The sequence below is a fragment of the Psammomys obesus genome, unplaced genomic scaffold (assembly GCF_907164565.1).
Source record: "Psammomys obesus unplaced genomic scaffold, mPsaObe1.curated_primary_1811, whole genome shotgun sequence".
Classification (NCBI taxonomy): domain Eukaryota; kingdom Metazoa; phylum Chordata; class Mammalia; order Rodentia; family Muridae; genus Psammomys; species Psammomys obesus.
Window position 1 is genome coordinate 52869268 of NW_026587216.1, and position 24703 is coordinate 52893970.

Sequence of the window (24703 nt, forward strand, 5' to 3'; positions counted from 1 at the left end):
GTCCAAGAAAATAATTCCTGGAAGCCAGACAAATCTGAACACCAGGAGGACAGTATGACAGGCCTGTAAGCCACTGAGGTATTCAGGGCACCTGTTCATGCCATTGCTCCTGAAAAAAGGGCCAGCACCTGCACCCCCTCCTGCACTTAAAGTCTATCCTTCCAGGCATTTACACTCTCTAGCACTCTGTCCTTCAAGTCACACTTCCATGAACACCTCTGTGCTTGCCCACTTGTGCCTGTGACTTTCCTCCCTTAGCTACAGCTGAAACACAAACACTCACTTTCGAAACAGTGGACCTTTCTCATCTTCCTGAAGAATACTCCCGGCACCAGAGACAGACGGACCGAGTCTGAAGTACAGAATCCAGGAACAAACAACGAAGATTACAGATAAGCAGCTGGCTACAGGTTGGCATGAGAGCATCAACAAAAATCAGAATATCATGGCTTCACCAGCAACTCCAAAAATCAATGGATATGCTAATTTATCAGAAACATAGGAAAATGATCTCAAATCTATGCTTATCCACTTATTAGAGGCACATAAAATGGAAACAAAGTTCTCAAAGAAATACAGGCAAATAGAACCAAACAGAGGCACTTGTAGAGGCACAAGTAGTGGCATATAGAGAGGAAATGAACAAAAAATAGAGGCCATCAAAGAAAGACAGGAATCCACATTCAAACAGATGAAGGAAATGGTGCAAGACAGGAAAACAGAATTAGAATCAATAAAGAAAACACAAACAAAGAAAACCCTGGAGTTGGAAAACTTAGAGAAATGATAAGAGATGACAAATATAAGCATCACCAACAGAATATAAGAAATGGAAGAGAAAATCTCAGACGCTGAAGATACAATTGCGGAAATTGATACATCTCTCAAAAAGAAAAGTAAAATTGGAAAAGTTCCAAACACAAAACATCCAAGAAATCACGGATGCTATGAAAAGACAAAAATCTAAGAATAATAGGAATAGATGAAAAAGAGGATCTCAGGCTCTAAGGTAAAGAAAATATTTTTCGAGGAAATCATAGAAGAAAAATTTCCCAACTTAAAGATAGGTCTATAGCAGGTTCCGAGGTTGTTTCCTGTTTTCTTTTTCTTCTGATGTCCATCCTCTTTGCCTTTCAGGATGGGGATTGAACATTTTAGTTAGGGTCCTCTCTTTTGCTTAGTTTGTTTGGATGTACAGATTTTAGTGGGTTTATTCTATATTGTATGTTTATATGAGTGAGTATATACCATGCGTGTCTTTTTGCTTCTGGGACAACTCACTCAGGATGATCCTTTCCAGGTCCCACCATTTACCTGCAAATTTCATGATTTCCTTATTTTTCATTGCTGAGTAATACTCCATTGTATAGATGTACCACAGTTTCTGCATCCATTCTTCAGTTGAGGGGCATCTGGGTTGCAAGCCAGAAGAAAACAGGAAACAACCTTGAAACCTGCCACAGAGGGCCTCTGAAAGCTTCTGCAGTATAGACTGTCAAAGCAGATGCTGAGCCTGATGGCCAACTGATGGGCAGAGTGAATGGAATTTTATGTAAGAAGTGGGAAATGGTAAGAGCTGGAGGGGACGGGAACTCCACAAGGAGAGCAACAGAACAAGATAATTTGAACACAGGGAACTTCCCAGAAAATCATACTCCAACCAAGGACTATTCGTGGAGATGACCTGGAACCCCTGCACAGGTGTAGCCCATGGCAGTTCAGTGTCCAAGTGGTTTACATAGTAATGGGAAGAGGGACTGCCTCTGACATAATCTGATTGGCCTGCTCGTTGATCACTTCCCCCTGAGGGGGGAGCAGCCTTACCAGGCCACAGTAGAGGACAATGCAGCCACTTTTGATGAGAACTGATAGACTAAGATCAGAAAGAAGAGGAGACCCTCCCCTATCAGTGGACTTGGGGAGGGGCATGCATGCAGAAAGGGGAGGGAGGGTGGGGTCGGCAGGGGAGGAGGGAGGGGCTTATGGGGGGATACAAAATGAATAAAGTGTAATTAATAAAAAATTAAAAAAAGATAGGTCTATAAACATAAAAGAGACATACAGAACACCAAATAGACTAGAAAAGAAACTTCTCATCATATAATAGTGAAAAAACTCAATATACAGAACAAAGAAAAAATTTAAAAGCAGCAAAAGAAAAAAAGTAACATATAAAGACAAACCTATCAGAATCATACCAGATTTCAAACAGAAACTATGAAAACCAGAAGGGCCTGGGCAGATTTCATGCAGACTCTAAGAGACCACAGATGCCAACCCAGACTACTCTACCAAGCAAAGTTTTGAATAAATATAGACATGGAAAACAAAATATTCCATGACAAAACTAAACTTAAAAAATATCTACACAGCAACCCAGCCCTACAGAAGATACTAGAAGGAAAACTCCAATCCAATGAAAACAACTGCATCCAAGAAAACAGAGGATATAGATGACTTCACAACAAAAAATTAAAAGAAAACAAACACACAAAAAAAACTATCACCTCTAATTCCACAATAAAAGGAGCTAACATTCACTGGTCACTATTATCTATCAGTATCAATGGACTCAACTCTCCAAAAAAGAGACACAAATTACCAGATTGGTTGCGGGAATAGTATCCAACATTCTGCAGCATCCAAGAAACACATCTCCGCAACAAATATAAACTCTACCTCAGAGTAAAGAGCTGGAAAAAATGTTTTTCAAGCAAACGGACCCAGAAATCAAGCTAGGGTAGCTATCCTAATAGCTAATAAAATAGACTTTCAACCAAAATTAATCAAAAAAGATGAGGAGGGGCACTTCATTCTCATCAAAGGAAAAATCCACCAGGAGGACACCATAATCTTACCTCAAATACAAGAGCACCTGCATTTGTAAATGAAACAATAGAGCTTAAATCACACATTGATCCCAACACCTTAATAGTGGGAGACTTCAACACTCCACTCTCACCAAGGGACAGATCATCTAGACAGAAGCTAAATAGGGAAATAATGACACTTACAGAGGTCCTAAATCAAATGGACCTAATAGATGTCTACAGAACTTTTCACCCAAATTCAAAAGAGTATACCTTCTTCTCAGCACCTCACAGAACCTCAAAAATTGACAATATACTCAGTCACAAAGTAAGCCTCAAAAGACACAAAAAGATGAAATTAATCCCTTGTATCCTCTCAGACCACCATGGCCTAAAAACTAGACCTCAACAAAAACAGAAATAACAAAAAGCCTACATATATATGGAAACTAAACAACTCTATTCAATGACAACTTGGTCAGGGAAGAAATGAAAAAAGAAATTAGAGACTTTGTAAAAATCAAAGAAAATGAAGGCACAATTTACCCAAACTTATGGGACATAATGAAAGCAGTGCTAAGAGGAAAATTCAAAGCATCAAGTGCCTCCAGAAAAAAGTCTTACAAAAAAAAGTAACAGACACACCCAAGAGGAGTAGATGATTGGAAATTATCAAACTCAGAGCTGAAATCAATGAATCAGAAACAAGAAAACAATTTAAAGAATCAATGAGACTAAGAGCTGGTTCTTTGAGAAAATTAACAAGACAGACAAACCCTTAGCCAAACTAACTAAAAGACAGAGAGAAACTATCCAAATAAGCAAGATCAGAAAAGAAAAGGGGGACAGAACTACAGACACTGAGGAAACCCAGTCATCAGGTCTTACTATAAGCCTATATGCCACAAATTTGAAAATCTAAATGAAATAAACAATTTTCTTCATAGATTCTATTTACCAAAATTTAATCAAGATCAGGTAAATAGATTGAAGAGTCCTATATTCTCCCAAGGAAAAAGAAGCAGTCATCAAGTCTCCCTTCCAAAAAAATTCCCAGGGTCAGCTGGTTTCAGTGCAGATTTCTACCAGACCTTCAAAGACGAGCTAACTCCAATTCTTTTCAACCTATTCCACAAAATAGAAACAGAAGGAACATTACCAAACTCATTCTATTAAGCCATAGTCATCTTGATACCTAAACCACACAAAAACTCAAAAAAGAGAGAAATTCAAACTTATCTCTTTTATGAACATTGATGCAAAAATACTCAATAAAATACTTGCAAATCAAATCTAAGAACACATAAAAGATATCATCCACCATGACCAAGTAGGCTTCAAGCCAGGCATGCAAGGGCGATTCAATATACAGAAATCCATAAGTGTAACCTACCATATAAACAAACTGAATGAGAAAAATCACATGATCATCTCCTTAGATGCTGAAAAAGCATTTGACAAAAATCCAACATCCATTCATGTTTAAAGTCTTGGAGAGATCAGTGATATAAAGCACATACCTAAACATAGCAAAGATGATATATCCCAAGCCTATAGCCAACATCAACCAAAATAGTGAGAAACTTAAATCAATCCCACTGAAATTAGGGACAAGGCAAGGCTGCCTACTCTTTCCATATCTCTTCAACACAGTACTTGAAGTCCTAGCTAGAGGAATAAGGCAAATAAAGGAGATCAAGGAGCCCTCTTGTATACAAAAGACAAAATGACTGAGAAAGAAATTAGAGAACCTACAGCCTTCACAAGAGTCACTAATAAAATAAAGTATTTGTGACTCTAACCAAGCAAAGCAAGTAAAGGGCCTGTTTGGAAAAAAAAAAAAAAAAAGAAAAGAAAAGAAAAGAAAAAGAAAAAAACAAAACAAAACTTCAAGTCTCTGAAGAAATAAATTGAAGAAAATATCAGAAGATGGAAAGATCTCCCAAGCTCATGGATCAGTAGGATTAACATAGTCAAAATGAACATCCTGCCAAAAGCAATCTACAGACTCAATGAAATTCCAATCAAAATGCCAACACAATTCTTTACAGACCTTGAAAGAACGATTCACAACTTCACATGGAAAACAAAAACCCCAAATTGCTTAAACAATCCTGCACATCAGATCATCAGGAGGTATCTCCATCCATGATCTTAAGCTTACTACAGAGCGATAGTATTAAAAACTGCATGGTACTGGCATAGAAACGGAATGGTAAATCAATGAATTACAATAGAAAATCCAGAAATAAACCTCCATACCTACAGATACTTGATTTTTGACAAAGAAGCCAAAACCTTAAATGGAAAAACCCGATCATCTTTAACAAATGGTGCTGGTCTAACTGGATGTCTACATATAGAAAAATGAAAATAGATCCATATTTATCACCTTGCACAAAACTAAAGTCCAAGTGGCTCAAAGACCTCAACATAAAACCAGACAAACTAAACTTGTTAGACAAAAAAGTGGGCAAGAGCCTTAAACTCATTGGCCCAAGAGACAACTTACTGATCAGAACACCAAAAGCAGAGGCTCTAAGATCAACAATCAATAAATGGGACCCCATGAAACTGAAAAGCTTCTGTAAAGTATATGACACTGTCATCAGAACAAAATGACAGCCTGCAGATTGGGAAAATATCGTCACTAAGTCTATATCTGACAGAGGGCTAATATTCAGAATATATAAAGAGCTCAAGAGGTTAAAAAGTGACTCATCAAGTAATCCAATTAAAAAATGGGGCACAGAGATTAATAGAGGAATTTGAATGGCAGAAAAACACTTAAAGAAATGCCGAACTTCCTTAGTCATCAGGGAAATGCAAATGCAAATGACCCTGAGGTTTCACCTTACACCCATCAGAATGGCCAAGATGAAAAACTCAAGTGACAACACATGTTGGAGAAGTTGTGGAGAAAGGGAACCCTCTCCACTGCTGGTGGAAATGTGAACTTGTACAACCACTCTGGAAAGCAATCTGGCGCTTTCTCAGACAACTAGGAATAGTGCTTCCTCAAGATCCAGCTATACCAAGCCTAGGCTATACCCAAAAGAGTCTCAAGTACACAAAAAGGACATTTGCTCAACCATGTTTGTAGCAGCCTTATTTGTAATAGCCAGAAGCTGGAAACAGCCCAGATGCCCCTCAGAGTGGAGGAATGGATGCACAAATTGTGGTATATCTACACAATGGAATATTACTCAGCAATAAAAAAACAAGGAAATCATGAAATTTGCAGGTAAACGGTGGGATCTGGAAAAGATCATCCTTAGTGAGCTATCCCAGAAGCAGAAAGACGCACACGGTATATACTCACTCGTATAGACATATAATATAGGATGGACCTACTGAAATTTGTATACCTAAAGAAACTAATTAAGAGGGAGGATTCTTGCTAAAATGCTCAATTCCTATCCAGAGAGGCAAAGAGGATAGATATCAGAAGAAGGAGAAAAGAGGGAACAAGTCAGGAGCCGGACACAGAGGACCTCTGAAAAGCTCTGCCCTGCAGACTATCAATGCAGATGCTGAGACTTATGGGCAACCTTTGGGCAGAGTGCATGGAATCTTATGTAAGAAGTGGGAAAGAGTAAGACCTGAAGAGGACAGGAACCCCACAAGCAGAGCAACAGAACAAAAAATTCTGAGCACAGGGGTCTTTCCTGAGACTGATAATCCAACCATGCATGGAGATAACCTAAGACCCCTGCACAGCTGTAGCCCATGGCAGTTCAGTATCCAAGTGGGTTCCATTGTAATAGGAACAGGGACTGTCTCTGACATGAACTGATTGGCCTGCTCTTTAATTACCTCCCCCTGAGGGGGAAGCAGCATTACCAGGCCACAGAAGAAGACAATCCAGCCACTCCTGATGAGATCTTATTGACTAGGATCAGAAGGAAGGAAAGAAGACCTCCCCTATCAGTTGACTTGAGGAGGGGCATGCATGCAGAGGGTGGAGGAAGGGAGGTATTGGGATGGGAGGAGGGAGGGAACCACAGGGGGAATACATAGTGAATAAAGTGTAATTAATAAAGAATTAAAAAAAAAACTCAAGTGACAATACATGCTGGATAGGATGTGGATAAAGGGGAACCCTCCTCTCCTGCTGTTGGGAATGTAAACTTGTACAACCACTTTGGAAATCAAACTGGCACTTTCTCAGACAATTAGGAATAGTGCTCCTTCAAGATCCAGCCATACCACTCCTAGGCAGATATCCAAAACATGTTCAAGTATACAACAAGGACATTTGCTCAACCATGTTTGTAGCAGCTTTATTCGTAATAGCCAGAACCTGGAAACAACCGAGATGTCCCTCTATTGAGGAATAGATACAGAAATTGTGGTACATTTACACAATGGAATACTACTCAGCAATGAAAAACAAGGAAATCATGAAATTCGCAGGCAAATGGTGGGATCTAGGAAAGATCATCCTGAGCGAGATATCCCAGGAGCAGAAAGACACACATGGTATATACTCACTTATAAGTGGATATTAGACATAGAATATAGGATAAACATACTAAAATCTTTACACTTAAAGAAGCTAAATAAGAAAGAGAACCCTTTGTAAGGTGATCAATCCTCACTCAGAAAGGCAAATGGGATGGACATTGGAAGAGGGAGAAAATAGGGAAAAGGACATGAGCCTTCCACACAGAGCCTCTGAAAGACTCAACCCAGCAATGTATCAAAACAGATGCTGAGACTCATTGACCAATTTATCTTATGAACACAAAAGTATGCCGATACCCAAACCACATAAAGACTCATCAAAGAACAAGGCTTACTTACTAATTTCCCCCATGAACACAGATGTAAAAATGCTGAATGAAATAATTGCTTATCAAAGTCAAGAATGCATCAAAATGATCATTCACCATGATCAAATAGTTTTTATTCTTGAAATGCAAGGATGGTCCAATATATGAAAATCAGTAAATGTACTCCACGAAATAAATGAAGTGAAAGTAATCACATGATCATGTTATCAGATGCAGAAAGAGCTTTTGACAAGATCCAATAGCCTTTCATGATAAACGTCTTAGAGATGTGAGGGGTAGAAGGGACATAGCTCTATGTAGAGTAATAAGCCAATTGAGGGAGATCAAGGGGATACAAATTGGAAAGGAAGAAGTCAAAGTGTTGTTATTTGCACATGATATGATAGTACACACAAGCAACACCAAAAATTCTACCAGGGGCTCCTGCAGCTAACAACCACCTTCATCAAATTAGCTGGATACAAGATTAAATAAAAAAAAAAAATCAGTAGCCCTTATATATTCAAATGACAAATGGACTGAGTTAGAAATTAGAGAATCAAAACTTTCACAATAGCCTCAAATATTATAAAATATTTTGGGGTAACTCTAAATGAGGAAGTAAAATAATTGTATGATAAAATGTTATCTCTTTGAGGAACAAAACTGAAGAAAATATCAGAAGATGGAAAGACCCCCCATGCTCATGGATCAATAGGATTAACACAGTAAAAGTAGTCATCCTTCAAAAAAAAAAAAAAAAGTAAAGGTTCAACACAATCTCCATCTCCATCAAAATTCCAACAGAATTCTTTACAGACCTTCAAAGTACAATTCTCAACTTCATATGGGGGAAAAAACCAACCAAGATGGCTAAAACAATACTGTACTTAGGAGAATTTGTAGAAGTACCACCCTCCCTGATTTCAAGTGTACTACAAAGCTAGAGTAATGAAAACTTCCTGGTATTTAGCATAAAAACAGACACATTAACCAATAGAGTAGAAATGAAGACTCGGACACAAATCCAAACACGTATAGACACATGAATTTTGATAAAGTCCTCAGAAATACACAACAGGAAAAAGATAGCATATTCAGTAAATGATGTTTATCAATCTAAATGTCTACATGACAAAGAATCCAAATAGATTGTAGAACTTAGCACCTTGCACAAAAGTTGTCTATGTGGATCAAAGACCTAAACAACAACAACAACAAACAGTAAGAATGACAGACAGATTGATTTCCAGAGTGGTTGTACAAGTTTACATTCCCACCAGCAGTGGAGGAGGGTTCCCCTTTCTCCACAACCTCTCCAGCATTAGTTGTCACTTGAGTTTTTCATCTTGGCCATTCTGATGGGTGTAAGGTGATATCTCAGGGTCGTTTTGATTTGCATTTCCCTAATGGCTAATGATGTTGAGCATTTCTTTAAGTGTTTCTCTGCCACTTGATATTCCTCTACATAAAGTTCTCTGTTTAGCTCTGTTCCCCATTTTTTAATTGGATTACTTGGTTTGCTGCTTTTCAGCTTCTTTAGTTCCTTATATATACTGGATATTAGCCCTCTGTCAGATAAAGGGTTAGTGAAGATTCTTTCCCAATCTGTAGGCAGTCGTTTTGTTTTGATGATGGTGTCCTTTGCTTTACAGAAGCTTTTCAGTTTCATGAGGTTCCCTTTATTGTTTGTTGCTCTTAGAGCCTGTGCTGTTGGTGTTCTGTTCAGGAAGTAGTCTCCTGTACCTATGAGTTCTAGGGTTTCCCCCACTTTTTCTTCTAACCTATTTAATGTGTCTGGTTTTATGTTGAGGTCTTTGATCCACTTGGACTTTAGTTTTGTGCAGGGTGATAAGTACAGATCTATTTGCATTTTTTTACATGTAGACATCCAGTTAGACCAGCACCGTTTGTTGAAGATGCTGTCTTTTTTCCATTGTATGGTTTTGGAATCTTTATCCAAGATTGGGTGTCCCTAAATGTGTGGCTTTATTTCTGGGTCTTCTGTTCGGTTCCATTGATCCACCATTCTGTTTCTATGCCAGTACCATGCAGTTTTTATAACTGTTGCTCTATAGTACAGCTTAAGATCAGGGATGGAGATACCTCCAGAAGATCTTTTTATTGTAGAGGATTGTTTTAGCAATTCTGGGTTTCTTGTTATTCCATATGAAGTTGAGAATTTTTCTTTCCAGGTCTGTAAAGAATTGTGTTGGTAATTTGATGGGAATTGCATTGAATATGCAGATTGCTTTTGGAAATCAACCTGTGCTTTCTCAGACAACTAGGAATAGCGCTTCCTCAAGATCCAGCCATACCACATCTAGGCATATATCCAAAAGAGGCTCAAGTACACAATAAGGACATTTGCTCAACCATGTTTGTAGCAGCTTTATTTGTAATAGCCAGAAGCTGGAAACAGCACAGATGCCCCCTCAACTGAAGAATGGATGTAAAAATTGTGGTACATCTACACAATGGAGTATTACTCAGCAATGAAAAATAAGGAAATCATGAAATTTGCAGGTAAATGGTGGGACCTGGAAAGGATCATCCTGAGTGAGCTGTCCCAGAAGCAGAAAGACACACATGGTATATTCTCACTCATATAGACATATAACATAGGATAAGCCTACTAAAATCTGTACATCTAAAGAAACTAATCAAGAGAGAGGACCCTGACTGAAATGCTCAATCCCTATCCCGAAAGGCAAAGAGAATGGACATCAGAAGAAGAAGAAAACAGGAAACAACCTAGAAACCTGCCACAGAGGGCCTCTGAAAGGCTCTGCCCTGCAGGCTATCAAAGCAGACTTATGGCCAACGGTTGGGCAGAGTGCATGGAATCTTGTGTAAGAAATGGGAAATAGTAAGATCTGGAGAGGACAGGAACCCTACAAGGAGAGCAACAGAACCAGAAAATTTGAACACAGGGAACTTCCCAGAGACTCATACTCCAACCAAGTACCAGGCATAGAAATAACCTAGAACCCCTGCACAGATTTACCACATGGCAGTTTAGTGTCCAAGAGGGTTACATAGTAATGGAAAGAGGGTCTGCCTCTGACATAATCTGATTGGCCTGTTCTTTGATCACCTCCTCCTGAGGGGGGAGCAGCCTTACCAAGCCACAGAAAATGACAATGTAGCCACTCCTGATGCAATCTGATAGACTATGATCAGAAGGAAGGAGAGGAGGACCTCCCTTATCAGTGGACTTGGGGAGGGGCATATGTGAAAAAGGGGGAGGGGAAGGTGGGATCGGGAGGAGAGGAGAGAGGTGTTTATGGGGGATACAAAGTGAATAAAGTATAATTAATAAAATAAAATAAAATCAAAAAATACAAAAAAGAATGATAGAAAACTGTAGAATTAGACTTGAATGAGTTGGCAAAGGAGACAACTTTCTGAAGAGTACACTTGATAGAGAAGGCATTAAGATCATATATTAATAAATAGGACCTCATAAAACTGGAAAGGTTCTATAAGGCAATAGGTACCATCAGTTGGACAAAGCAGCAGCCTACATAATAGGAAAATAGTTTTAGCAATTCCACATGTGATAGAGTACTCATATTCAAAATATATAATGAACTCAAGAAAATAGGTACAAAAATGAATAATAATTAAAAATAGGGTACAGATCTAAACAGAGAATTCTCAACAGAGGAATTTTAAATGGCTGAGAAACACTTAAAGAAATATTCAACGTCATTAGCCATCAAGGGAAATGCAAATCAAAAGTACTTTGAGATTCCATATTACACCTGTCAGAATGGCTAAGGTTAATGTGATGAGTGATAACTCCTGCTGGTGAGGATGGAGAGCATTGCTGGTGGGTATACAAACTTATGCAGCCACTATGGAAATCAGTTCGGTGGCTCCTCAGAAAGTTGTGAATTCATCTACCTCAAGATCCAGCTATGCCACTTTCGGGCACACACCCAAAGGACACTCCATCCTACCGCAGGTTGACACCTGCTCAACCATGCTCACTGTAACTTCATTCATAATAGCTGAACACTGGAAACAATCCAGATGTCCATCAACAGAAAAATAGATTGAAAAAATGTGACACACTTCTGAAATGGAGTATTGCTCAGTTGTTTAAAAAATTATATCATGAAATTTGCAGGTAAATGGATGGAACTAGGAAAAAATGTCCTTCATGAGGTAACCTGTCAGCAGGAGGTGTGTAAAGCTAGTGTGGTGGAGACTTCCCTGAACCTTTGAAAGTGGCCCTGACTAACGGTGGGTGTGGTCATTTCTTGTTGCTGGGAAGGCTTCCAATTCCAGGACTCAACTGAGAGTTTAGCCAAGAGGGCCTTATGGAGATCCCCCAAAGCCCAGGCTGTTTTTTTAAACAAAGGGCTGTTCTCTGAAAATTGACAGTGAGTCCCAATTGCCAGGGACAACATCCATGCAACTCACTGAACACAGAGCAGTTGAGCTAATGCCTATATGAGCCTTCACCTCTACATTCTAGTCTTTTTGGTAAGGAAAGATACTCTGTAGGCTACCGAAAGAGAAACATGGAAACTGACCCAGCCACAAAACTTTTGACCTACAGTCTGTCCATCCTGCAGAATATGCAAGGGCAATGGTGACGCAGAACTTGGGAGAACAGCAAACCATGTCTGATTTGACTCAAGGTCCATCCCACAAGATGAAATCTATCCCTGACACTGCTAAGGTAACCAAGAACAGGAGACTAGATTGCCTGGCTGGGCAGCCTATGACACTGTGGAGCCACGAGGGAATGGGGAACCAGGATCTGTGCCAAGATAATATCTACAATGCTAAGACAATAGCAAAGGAAACAAACAGTGGTGGCAGACTCCGACCAAGACAATGAACATAGAAAGGATTTCACATGGAAGAGCCTGACTCTGTGGGGTATGCATTTGCTACCTATTAATGGGCAGTACAACCAGCACTCAGGCAGGGACTTTTAAAACCAAACAGTATTGGTCTAAAAAAATAAAGCATCAGCAAAATGATTCCTAATGATATTTTACTATACTATAGATCAGTGCCTTATCTGGTCATTATCAGAGACTTCCTTTGACAGCACATAGGAATGGATGCAGAGACCCATAGCCTGACATTACATGGAGAGATTGTCTAAATGAGAGGCCTCTATCAAATGACCCTCTTCAGACTTCAGTGCAATCAGAAGAGGAGACAGAATGAGTGAAAGAGCCAGAGGGGATGGGGGACACCAGAAGGACAACCCTGCATCAACTGAGCAAGGTGCATGCAAGCTCACAGAGACTGAACCAGCAAGCTCGTGGCCTGCATGAGTTGGTAACAGATCCTTTTAGTATATATTATAGGAACTTTTTATGGGACTCTTGACTACAAGAACAAGTAGGTTTATCCTATCTTATAGGTCTAGTATCCACTTATAAGTAAGTATATACCATGTGTGTCTTTCTGTTTCTGGGATACCTCACTCAGGATGATTTTTTTCTAGATCCCACCATTAGCCTGCAAATTTCATGATTTCCTTGTTTTTAATTGCTGAGTAGTATTCCATTGTGTAAATGTACCACAATTTCTGTATCTATTCCTCCATAGAGGGACATCTGGGTTGTTTCCAGGTTCTGGCTATTACGAATAAAGCTGCTATGAACATGGTTGAACAAATGTCCTTGTTTTTTACTTGAGCATATTATGGTTATATGCCTAGGAGTAATATAGCTGCATCTCCAGATAAACAGACTAAAATCTGTACACCTAAAGAAGGGTAAGATGATCAATCCTCACTTAGAAATACAAATGGAATGGACATTAGAAGAAGGAGAAAATAAGAAACAGGACAGGAGCCTATCATAGAGGGCCTCTGAAAGACTACCCAGCAGGATATCAAAGCAGTTGCTGACACTCATAACCAAATTATGGGCAGAGTTCAGGGAATCATATGAAAGAAGGGGGAGTTAGTAAGACCTGGAGAGGGTAGGAGCTCCACAAGGACCAAATATATCTGGGCACAGGGGTCTTTTCTGAGACTGATTCTCCAACAGAGGACCATGCATGGATATAACCTAGAACCCCTACTCTGATGTATTCCATGGCAGCTCAGTATCCAAGTGGGTTACCCTAGTAAGGGGAACAGGGACTGTCTCTGACATGAACTCAGTGGCTGGCTCTTTGATTATCTCCCCCTGGGAGGGAACAGCCTTGCCAGGCCACAGAGGAGGGCATTGCAGCCAGTCTTGATGAGACCTGATAAGCTAAGGTCAGATGGAAGGGGAGGAGGTCCTTCCCTATCAGTGGACTTAGAGAGGGACATGGGAGGAGATGAGGGAGGGAGGGTGAGATTGGGAGGGAATGGGGGGGGGCTAAAGCTGGGATGCAAAGTAAATAAAATGTAAGTAATATAAAAATAAAATTTAATTTAAAAAAAGAACAAGTAGGGCTCTGACTCTTTCTGCTCTTGAAACTCTTCCACCTGTTGGGTTGTTGTGTCCAATTATGGCAAGATAGTTTTTGTTTCATCTTATTATATTTTATTTTGTCATGTGCAGTTGTTGTCTCTTGGAACATGTCTCTGTTTTCTAATCAGAGACAGAAAGAGAGTGGATTGGAGGGAAGCAGAGGTGAGGAGGAACTGGGAGGAGTTGGGTGAAGGGATACTCTAATCAAGATATATTGTATGAGAAAAAGAATTTATTTTCAGTAAAAGAAAAAATTCAGAAAAGAAAAATGATGCATCAATTATTTTAGTATTCCCTAAATATAGACTAATGCATGACATCAGTCAATGCATTATGTCCTCTTGTGATTTCCAGAAAAAAAAGATCAGGGAGGAGTGAACCAGTGTGTCGGGAAAGGGCAGAGAACATCACACTGTGGTGAAAGGAATCATGCTCCAGATGGTCTGACTCATTGCTGATCACAAACTTTTCATGTGTGTTATACTACAGAATTGAAAGTGTATCCTGCCGATTACCTACGGCAGTTAAGAAGTTTCTCAAATAGCTAAGTTTAGAATCCATGCATTAAAAAGTAAGAAAATGATGGGCTTATTTTGAAGGTACTCTACTTCCTTTTCTGACAAGAATTAATGGTTTCTCTGTCATACCTAGAGAGTCTGTGTCTATTAGCTCTGCTCCCAGATTGATTTTGGCACTCTCCGTGCAGGTGCCCAGAGTGTTTCGCACGCCTTCGGTGATGCAAAGCTCAGCTTTCACTTAGTTGCATGTGTGGGACTGAAAACACATTTTATACGCTTCGCTTTTCAGGTTTTGAAGGTACATGCATTTTCATCAACACTCTTCTGTAACGTTTACCTTTACAAATCCACCAGTGGGATGCTTAGGAATAGTTAATGGTTACCGATATCTAGCAGAATATGATAATCATGCACAAGCACACAGACATGCAAAATGACTGTGCAGAAAGGATCAGGACACTGTGAGCCTAGCAGACAGGCTTTTAGACCAGTCCTAATGAAGTCTAAAAAATCTGCCTTAGAAGGACATTATATGAAATATAATTTCTCAGATTTATGTAAAACGAGCTTCATTGATTTATTTATTGACTTGCTTATTGAACATTGTTTTGTTTCAAAACTAGGGCATGCAAAGAACAAAATGGACATTGCCTCCCAGAGCTTTCAGACCAGACAGTGAGGGGAGAGAGGCTCATGCTCAGTGCTGCAAGTAGCACAAAGCACTCCAGAAGCCAGGGTGGGTGCCAGATGCCTCAGGAGGACGCCATCTACAAAATCTAGGCCATTCTTCAAATCCAAGCCACAGGGTTGTTTCGGTTGAATCTGTTGCCTTGCGTGTAAGTGACACAGTGAAAGATGAGCCATGAGAAGACCCGATGGCATAGAAGAATACTGGGTAGTGGCAGGCTTTAAGGGGCAGGCTTCTTCCCTGTGCCATTCACAGTGTAATAGTGATCTTGCCCCATGTGATCATGGAAATGGCAAATATATACATTTTTTTCCTCCAGGCCTTGACATTAATTAAACATGTGAATAAAGTGTTTTCTGGTCCTTCCTTTTAATTCTTCTTAATTTCACTTCTCTAAAACTCTTATTTGTGTGTGTGTGTGTGTGTGTGTGTGTGTGTGTGTGTGTGTGTGTGTATGTGTATTTAAGTTTCCCATTATTTTCTACCCTAAATTATGGAGATTGCTTATGAAAAAAAAAGTCAATTCTTGTATTTTACAATATCCTCCAATCTCACAGCAATGTCTTTATTCAAGAACTGCTATCGTATTTATATCATTTATATTGGAAGGTTGACCTCTGGAGAAAAGATAATATATTCCCTATGTCCAAAATATCCCAGCTAGAATTCAAAGCCCATGAGGGACCTGGACTTTGAATCCGCGTGTAGCTCTGCTCTGCTTGAAGCTCTCTGTCTCCTGAGACTTTACAGGAGCTTTGTTCTGCATAATGGTGGGAATGTTTCTTCCCATCCTATGAATGTGCTCTAGAGGCCATGTACAGAACAATGGAGGAAGTAGAAAGACAGGGCTGTTGGGAAAACCAGTCCCTCAACTTATGTGCCCTTGGTCTGACAATAGGCAAACAATTTCAATTCTCCTTGGGAAGCAAAGAAAGAACAGAAAGTAGATTTTTTTTTTTAACATTCTCTTTGACAGATATTTTTTCTCTGCTAATATAAGATTATCTTTTTTTGGACAATATAATGTATTTTGGGGAAATTCTATTACATGTAATTATGGAGATCTGTCCTATGAAGTTACCCCAAGGCTAACAATACTACCAAGTTTAATTAAAGCATTTTTGCTTCAAGTACATGTTTCACTTTTCTTTATAGCTTAAATTTAACATTTATTTTAGTGCCATCCCAATATGACCGTATGCTAAAACCTTTTCTAGCTATTATAAAATTTAATAACTTAGAAAGCCATACCTCCAAAATATAAGTTAGCATTTTACTTACTAACTGCAGACATAATTATGAAACCACACTTTTTAGTTTTTCTTTGTGTATCCGAATGGCATACTTCAAACCTCAGTGTGAATCAAGCAGCTTTGTTAACCATAAACGAGAACACAGTGAGAAATTGGGGGTGTTTGGCACTATGTTGGTCTCCTGTGCTTTTCTCAGTTATGTAAGACATAGCAGCCCACTCTGCCTAGCTCCTGTTTCCAGAGGCTCCTCTTAAAGAGGGTGGGGTTTACGTGCTGTTCTGAGGTAAATGTACTTACATATGTGTTCGCTGCTGTAACTTTTCTCTACTTTAAAGAGCTATTGAACCAGCATCACCTCTTTCAATCCATGTATAAACACAGCTGCCAGAATAAATCCAATACACAGCCCTTGCCATCTTCTTCCTATAGTAAAGTAAAATGCTTCAGGTCTTCTCCATGCCCGTTGATTAAAGTCTAATTCAAGTGCCTAAAGCTGTGGCTCTCTATTGCTTGAGTATTCCATTCCACACATGAAAAGCCTCTATTATGTATAAACATTGCTCAACGTACCTGGAAGGTGCAACTACTCATTCACTGCCTCCGTGTTTTAAAGTTCAGGCATCACAGCCATGCTTTTTCTATGATGACTTCCATAATCCAGACACCCCATGTGAAATTACAATCTGAGGAATTTTCACAAGACTTTGAGTTTCTGATTTATACCATTTCCCTTTTTTTGTGTTCTTATTTTTGGACTTATCTCTCCAGAGAAGCAAGGTCCATGGGAAGGAAAACAAAAAGCATATCTTTTGTGTGAGACATGTAATTATTAAAAATTTAGGGAAAAATGTTGGCTGTTGGTAGAACTTTTTTTCGAACAGAGTTATACATTATTTGAGGCAGCCTAATTTCTGAGCTGCAGTGAAATGGGAGTAGAGAGAGAAAAAACACCAATGTTTCGAGTATTAAATAATACCTAGTTTGGGTTAAAAGAGTGGTGGCATGTGTTCTAAGTCAAAATTTTTATTGTATCCCCAAAATGTTTCATGTGGACTCTTGTATTCATTTTTATCATTTTAAAACTTTGCTACATGTTATCTAAGTTAGTAATCCTGTCCCTCTTTACAGTGAAGGTACTTTAGTGATAGAGAATTACATTAGTGTAACAAAAGACTTTGGAGTGCTGGCCCGTTAAGATGCTGTTAGGGGATGATGTAATGAAAACAGTCTACCCTTTCCACTAGTTCATGATCTAATGGTCCAAGATGCAACTGCAATCACTTAAGAGCAAAGAATGAGCACTTCATTTGGGGTTTGTGTGGTTTTAGACTCAGAAAAAAAAAAACAAACTTGTTTAAATTTTTATTTACTTATACTAGTATATAAGTGTTTACTTACATGTTTCTTGTTTTAATATCTTCTCAATCCTTTTAAAAATGTATGCCTGGAACTATATATACATTGAACAATATAAAATTTTTGCAATTGAAGCTGTCCTACACCTGTTCCAGTCTTTAGAATATTTAAATGCACGCATAAGATCAGTGTAAACATGGAAGACTCAGGAATAAACAGCCTTCTTTGTTATGTCTTCAATCCTCCGCGCATCCTAGTATGTAATTTTAACCAAAGCTAAACTAGGAAATTTGAAATCTTGGGCAGTCTGAGTTGGTTTGATATCCCATAGAATACCCCCTCCCCTCAACAGAGGGACTTTTATGATTATTTACTTCTATTTGGTCTGGTATTAATGACAGCTATTAACTAGATTCTATTATCCAAATTACTCTGACCTCTATAGAGTTCACACACACAGAAAAATTACTGGAAATGGAAGGGACTTTCTTTAGTGGTTCTTCTAGATGCAAAATGGGAACATTCTGTATGTAGATAAGAATCATTTATTATAGAACTGAGATTTTTGCATCCCTAGCTCAATGAATAGTTTTCTATAATTAGAAGCTAGAAAATAATTATAATCATTATAGTTTGTGGGATATCTAGAATGTTGAAAATGACTTTTTATGCAGAGATGGCCTTCAATTTACTGTACTTGATTCCCTTCCACTCCCAAACATAAATGCTTCTTTTAAATTATTTTTAATGCAGTTGAGTTTAAAACCAGTTTTGCCATTTTGCCTGTAGTGCTCTTTATCCCCCACACAGTGCTTCTGTACCATTCATTACCTCTGTGTGGAGCCATCAGATGTACCTTCTTCTTCTACAATATTGACTGCATCTCATGCCCTTGCATATATTTTATCCACATGCCCCTCTGACCTTCAAAGAACTGTTGAAGGTCAATTAAGCAGGCAGATCTACCCTGGCTAGCCATCACCAGGTGCTGCTGCTGCACTTTGCAAAAGACAATGATTGCTGGAGGTGGTGGTTTGAATAGGAATTGTCCCCATAGGCTCATATATTTAAATATTGGTCTTTTTTATTTAACTTTCTTTTTTTCGTATTTAAGACCTATATGCACAACTATATTTTTGTTTTTTTTAAACTTTTTAAAAAAGTCAATTATAGTTTATTTACTTTGTATCCCAACTGTAGCCCCCTCCCTTGTTCTCTCAACCCCACCTTCCCTCCCTTTTCTCTACCCATGCCCCTCTCCCAGCCCACTGATAGGGAGTTCCTCCTCCCCTTCCATCTGATCCTAGTCTATCAGGTCTCATCAGGAGTGGCTGCATTGTCCTCCTCTGTGGCCTGCTAAGGTTGCTCCCCCCTCAGGGGGAGGTGATCAAAGAGTCAGCCATTGAGTTCATGTCAGAGACAGTCTCTGTTCCCATTACTAGGGAACCCACTTAGATATTGAGCTGTTACGGGCTACATCTGTGCAGGGGTTCTAGGTTATCTCCATGAATGGTCCTTGGTTGAAGTATCAGTTTCAGAAAAGATCCCTGTGCCCAGATTTTTTTTTTCCTCTCCTTGTGGAGCCCCTGTCCCCCTCCAGGCCTTTCTATTCCTCCTTCTTTCATAAGATTCCCTGCACTCTGCCCAAAGCAGTGGTCATACTTGACAGGGATTAAGAGCTGTGGCCTTTTTGGAAGAACTGTATCACTGGGCACATATCTTCACATTTGGCATTCAAAGGTTTAAGGCAGGCCCGGGGGGGTCTCTCTCTTCCTGCTGCCTGCCCAGCTGGCTGTAGAGCTCTCAGCTACCTCTCCAGCACCAGGTCTACCTGTGTGCTCCCATGTTTTCTGCTGTAATAATAGACTGAACCTCTGAATGTAAGTAAGCCCCAATTAAATGCTTTCTTTTATAAGAGTTGCCTTGGTCATGATGTCTCTTCACAGGAACAGAACACTGACTAAAACACTAGATGAACCAACTGGCATCTTTCCCATTCCAGTATTAAGAAAGAAAGACTGGAAATCCTCACTCTAGCTGATATGCAATATGAGAAGGCATATGTCTGTCTTAAGGCTTAAGGTAGATAAACACAAATACCTTTAATATTTTGTATCCTGTACTGTACCACTCTGCCCTTTTCTTTAGAATAAACCCGATAATACTACTCATGCTTGCAAGTTAGCGAGGGGATGGTGCTATTATAATACAAGACTTTGAAGAGGGCAGCACTGTCTTCCTTTTCATGTGAGATGCTCATTTTGTTTGCAGTGGCTATTACTGTGGACTGTGAGCTCTTTGCTTTCAATTTTGTGTCTGGAGAAAAGGCATTTGCTTGCAAATTTTTTTTGTTTCATTATGAAATAATAAGAGAGCTAAAATAAGCATAATTAAATTTCTGCTAGTCAAGAACAGTAAATTTCCAGCTCCAAATTTAGTGTTGTACAATTAGACTTGTCAATTACCAGCAATAAAGTGTGGATGGAGCAGACCTCTGAGAATGTTTGTCTGGATTTGGATGCACTCTGAAATAAATTCAACACCGTGTTACCACTGTACTGTAAAACTTTTATCAAGTTGTAATGCTGCTTTATAGTAATGTGGAAAGAATGAGGAGGTACAAAAAATATAAAATTAGAGACATTTCTTTTTAATATTTTTATTTAATAAAGTGAAAGTTTACAATCAATTTGTTCCACATAAATTTAATTTTCAAAAAGGAGAAGCAAAGAACACATATTTAGGGTACTTGAGGAAAGTTTAATTGGTGCCTGACTAGCCAATTCTCAGGAAATAGAGGTATTTATTTATATTTATGGTTGATGCTCTTAAATTTTATTTTAAAATATTTTTTCATACAATATATTTTGGTTCTATTCTTTGTCTCTCTCAACCCTTCTCAGGTTTTCTGTGCCCTTACAGTTTTAAATTATTTCTATTGATAACTTCTGGGAAGAGAGAAAATTAGTTTTCTTCAAAGAAGTAACATTGGGCCAACTATGCACTGGGGATTGCCTCATGCTTGCAGATAATTTGACAATACAAAATGGGCTCCACGTTTTGTTTGGTTTTGTGAAATATGGATGTTTTAACAGGACTGCCTATCACTCTTCTCCTATCAGCCGAAAAGACAATGTAGCCCTGCAGAGCAATGATCAAACAATCGTCTTGAAAAACAAACAAACAAACAAACAAAAAAACCTGCTGTTCTTTGTAGACAATATAAGAAGCCCTAAACAAATATCATTCATTCAAGGAACTGAGAAAAAAAGAAAAATAACATATGAAAATACAGCCCACCAGCTCATCTTGAGAACATACATCCATGAAACTGTGCTAAGTATGAAGAGTGAACAGGAGACCCAGGGAGAAGAAGAAAAGCAGGTAGATGACACAGTACAGTCTTCTCTACTGAAGAAGATTGCTTAGGACGCTGATGGAGTTGGGCTTTCTAAGAGAAGGCATTGTTCTCCTTTTAGTGGAAGAGAAGTCAAGATATGACTTTGTCCTTGATTCTTAAATCCCAGCTCACCAACCAAGTTCAGAGATTCATATTTTACACGGCCTTGTTGGACAAACACTGGTAACTCAAAAACAAGCAATGCCCTATACGTTATACACGTACACCCAGAATATAGAATGGGGTTTTGTGATTGAAAATGAAAACAATAAAATGAAGCAAGAAAAGAGAAACATGGAAGGAAGAAAATAAAGTAAATGTAAGAGGGGGAAAGGAAAATTGAAAAAATGGGGGGAGTAAGAAGAAAGGAGGGAAACGAGTATGGAAGGAATCATGAGACTGATCTGTAAGCAAACATTCTGTTCTAACAAACTCTGGTGTTATTAGCTACAATTTTCTCGACTATGAAATATCTTTTTCTCTCATTGCTTCATCTCATCTTTTTCCAGTCTGGAATACCACATTATAAAGAATATTTCTTAAACCTCTCACTATCCTAGACCACACTATTCTTCGAATAGTTGAAAGCTATTCAACAAGTATTGTGCATGAATACTCTCATTCTTATGCCCAGAGAGCTTTTAAGGTTCATGTTCTTCTTTTTTAATATCAAAGGCGGTGCCTTGCTCATCGTATACACACATACCATGTATGCTTATAGGACTAACAGCGCCTGAGGAGGACTTCTCCAATGTCGCAAATTCCAAATCCACATTACATATGAGAAGTAATTGCACAAGAAGTTTTAGGGAGGATCTATTTTTCTCTGAAATGCAAATTATTTTCTTACTCAAAGCCACAAATGGTTATAAAGATGACATGATATAAAAATCTAGGGTGTGATTTTAAACAATCATTGTAACCAAATGTGGTAATCTTATATGCTGTCCCCAGCAGCTGGGCTCCTTCATTGCTGTTGGAACCGTGTCTCAGTGTATGGCTCACCTAACTCTTATTCTTTCTTCAATTAATTTGAGAATTTCATAGATGAATACACAGAAATTACATGATTTCCAATTTTCTCACCTCTTTCTACTTCTCCCCTGTGCCCCTTTACCCCTCTCTCAAATTCATAATCTCTCTGCTGTAATTATTATTATTATTATTGGTGTACACAAATGTGTTAAAAATGTCTGTTTAAGAAAGAGAGATTCTATTGAGTTTAACTAGCATTGTCACTATTTGCATGTGTTTAGGGCTGATTTTAAGGGTTGGATTCTCAACCCTTAAAACAAGGTTCTTCATCCCTCAGCAAGCACTGACTGCATTATAGCTCTTCATTTCAGAGTCAGGCCTTGTGAAATTTCTCTACATCCATGCTGGCATGCACTCTGCTGTTGTCTTTTATGTCTTGTATAGGCAGCCATGCATTTGAGAATCATGAGTGCACCACCCTCGCACTCTCCTGAAGACAATATCTTTCCAAAGTTGTCATAGTTTTCAAGCCATTACCAACTTTCTCTTCTCTGGTGCTGTATGTTCCTTGAGCCTTAGGTAAATGTCTATGTTTTTGATATACCACTTGAAGCTGAGTACCCTACAGTCACTTATTTGCATTTTAGTCAGGTTTGTATCAATTATTCTCTCCTGAAAAATGAGGCATATTTGATGAAAGGTGAGGGCTGTACTATGGGTACAAATGTAAGAATTTAGAAGGCAGTTAAAACTATTCTAATACTGTAGTAATAGATCTTTCTGTAGAGTCTGCGACCTCCAGCCATAAGATTTTGGCTATGTTCACAGTGTCAGGCATAAGTTCCTTACAACAAGGGACTTTAGGTGTAAGTAGACAGCCATTAATTACCCACAGATACCACTGGGGATATCTTGATGCTTTCATCATTATTGTTCTATTCTTTTCATGCCTCAGGTAAGATGCTGGAGTCATAGTTGTGTGCCATCACACTTGGATAGCTATGCTTTTTTTCATAGGTAATAATACTCATTATTATTAACAAAAAGAAATCAATAAACAATTAATAGGAAAATGTGCTCCTCACACATAGTGTGAGATTTTAGTGAGATTTGAAGATTCATATAAAAAGTAATGTACCAACCACAATCATTCTTCTGCCTTTTTTTTTTTTTTTTGGTAACATCTTTTTAATAGATGTTAAAATTACTGAAAAATTACTCCATAGTACATTATGGTACAGCAAAAATGAATTATTCAGGTGCCAGTGAAACAAACTGAAATTAGCAACAGCCTCTGGTTCATAATAAGACTCATTAGGTTGTGCTATGTTCACTCACAATTAACCTTTAAGTTACACTTAACACAAATCTTCCGTGACTATGATGAGTTCCCCTTACAGATCTTCTGGTGATTGGTCTCTTGTTTACTTTTGGTAGGATGGAGAATGCTTTTCATCAGAGACAGAAAGTATAGAACTTGACAGTGAGGAACTGGTGGGTGGATAAAGGTGGTACTTTCTATCAGGCATGATAATCTGTGTTCCATCCCTAGAATCCACAAGGTAAATAAAAAAAAAAAAGAGAGAACTGAATCCCAAAGTTTTCCTCTGACTACCGTAAATTTGACACTGGCATATCTTACGCCCCCTTGGACATTATTCTTATTAATTGAACCTTGCTGGTATTTTTAAAATTTATGACCAGAAAGAAGGTACTTTATATCAGTATAGATTAACCTCACTTTTAGCTTTATTGTTGATATAAGAAGAAACTACACAGAGGACAATTTAAGACTTAGAAACTTGCCTGAAGTCTAAAACATTTCAGTGTGATTTATTTTCCTTGTCATGTTTTTTATATCCTAAAATATCTCAAAAATTACTATTTAAAAAAATCTGTTAATCTCTGGCAATTTTATAAGTAAAATATGCATGCATGTAAGCTGCTGTCCTTGTTTCTAGTAGTACCATTAAAACAACCTTTCACAAATATACCTGTATAGTACAGTCAAGTTTAGACTAATCCCTGTGGATTGGTAAAGAAAGAATTCACCAGGAATAAGAACGAAGAATAGTCTATCTGACAAACAGAAAGTGGAGAGTTATGCACTGAATTTAAGACATTACCCTAGAGAGATAAGTAAGACCTTCCACCAGAATATGGAGCAATAGAAACGTATAAGTGTATCAGGTCCTAACAAGGACTTCACTTTCACTCATCACTTCGCCATAGCTCTCCCAACCCCCAGAATGCTTCTCATTTTGCTCTGCATCCTGATTGAGTTCTCTTTGACAACAATCCCAGTTCACTACGTAAAGTGCATGCTTCTGGAAATCTCTTCTCTTCTCACACACTTCACCTTTATATTCTTCTGCTGTACTGCCTCCTCTTGGCACTCAAGCTCATGCCGTGGCCAACGCCTTAGTAACTCTATCTTCTTTTTCTTCTTCTTCTTCTTCTTCTTCTTCTTCTTCTTCTTCTTCTTCTT

The 24703-nt window shown here is 38.6% G+C and overlaps 1 protein-coding gene and 1 pseudogene across 1 annotated transcript in view; one reads left to right on the forward strand and one right to left on the reverse strand.

The window, feature by feature from the left end:
- The window catches only part of Fut9 (fucosyltransferase 9), a 209372-nt gene that overhangs the window by 45353 nt on the left and 139316 nt on the right, over window positions 1–24703 (reverse strand). The window lies entirely within an intron of this gene.
- The window catches only part of LOC129673440 (E3 ubiquitin-protein ligase RNF26-like), a 57796-nt pseudogene that overhangs the window by 563 nt on the left and 32530 nt on the right, over window positions 1–24703 (forward strand).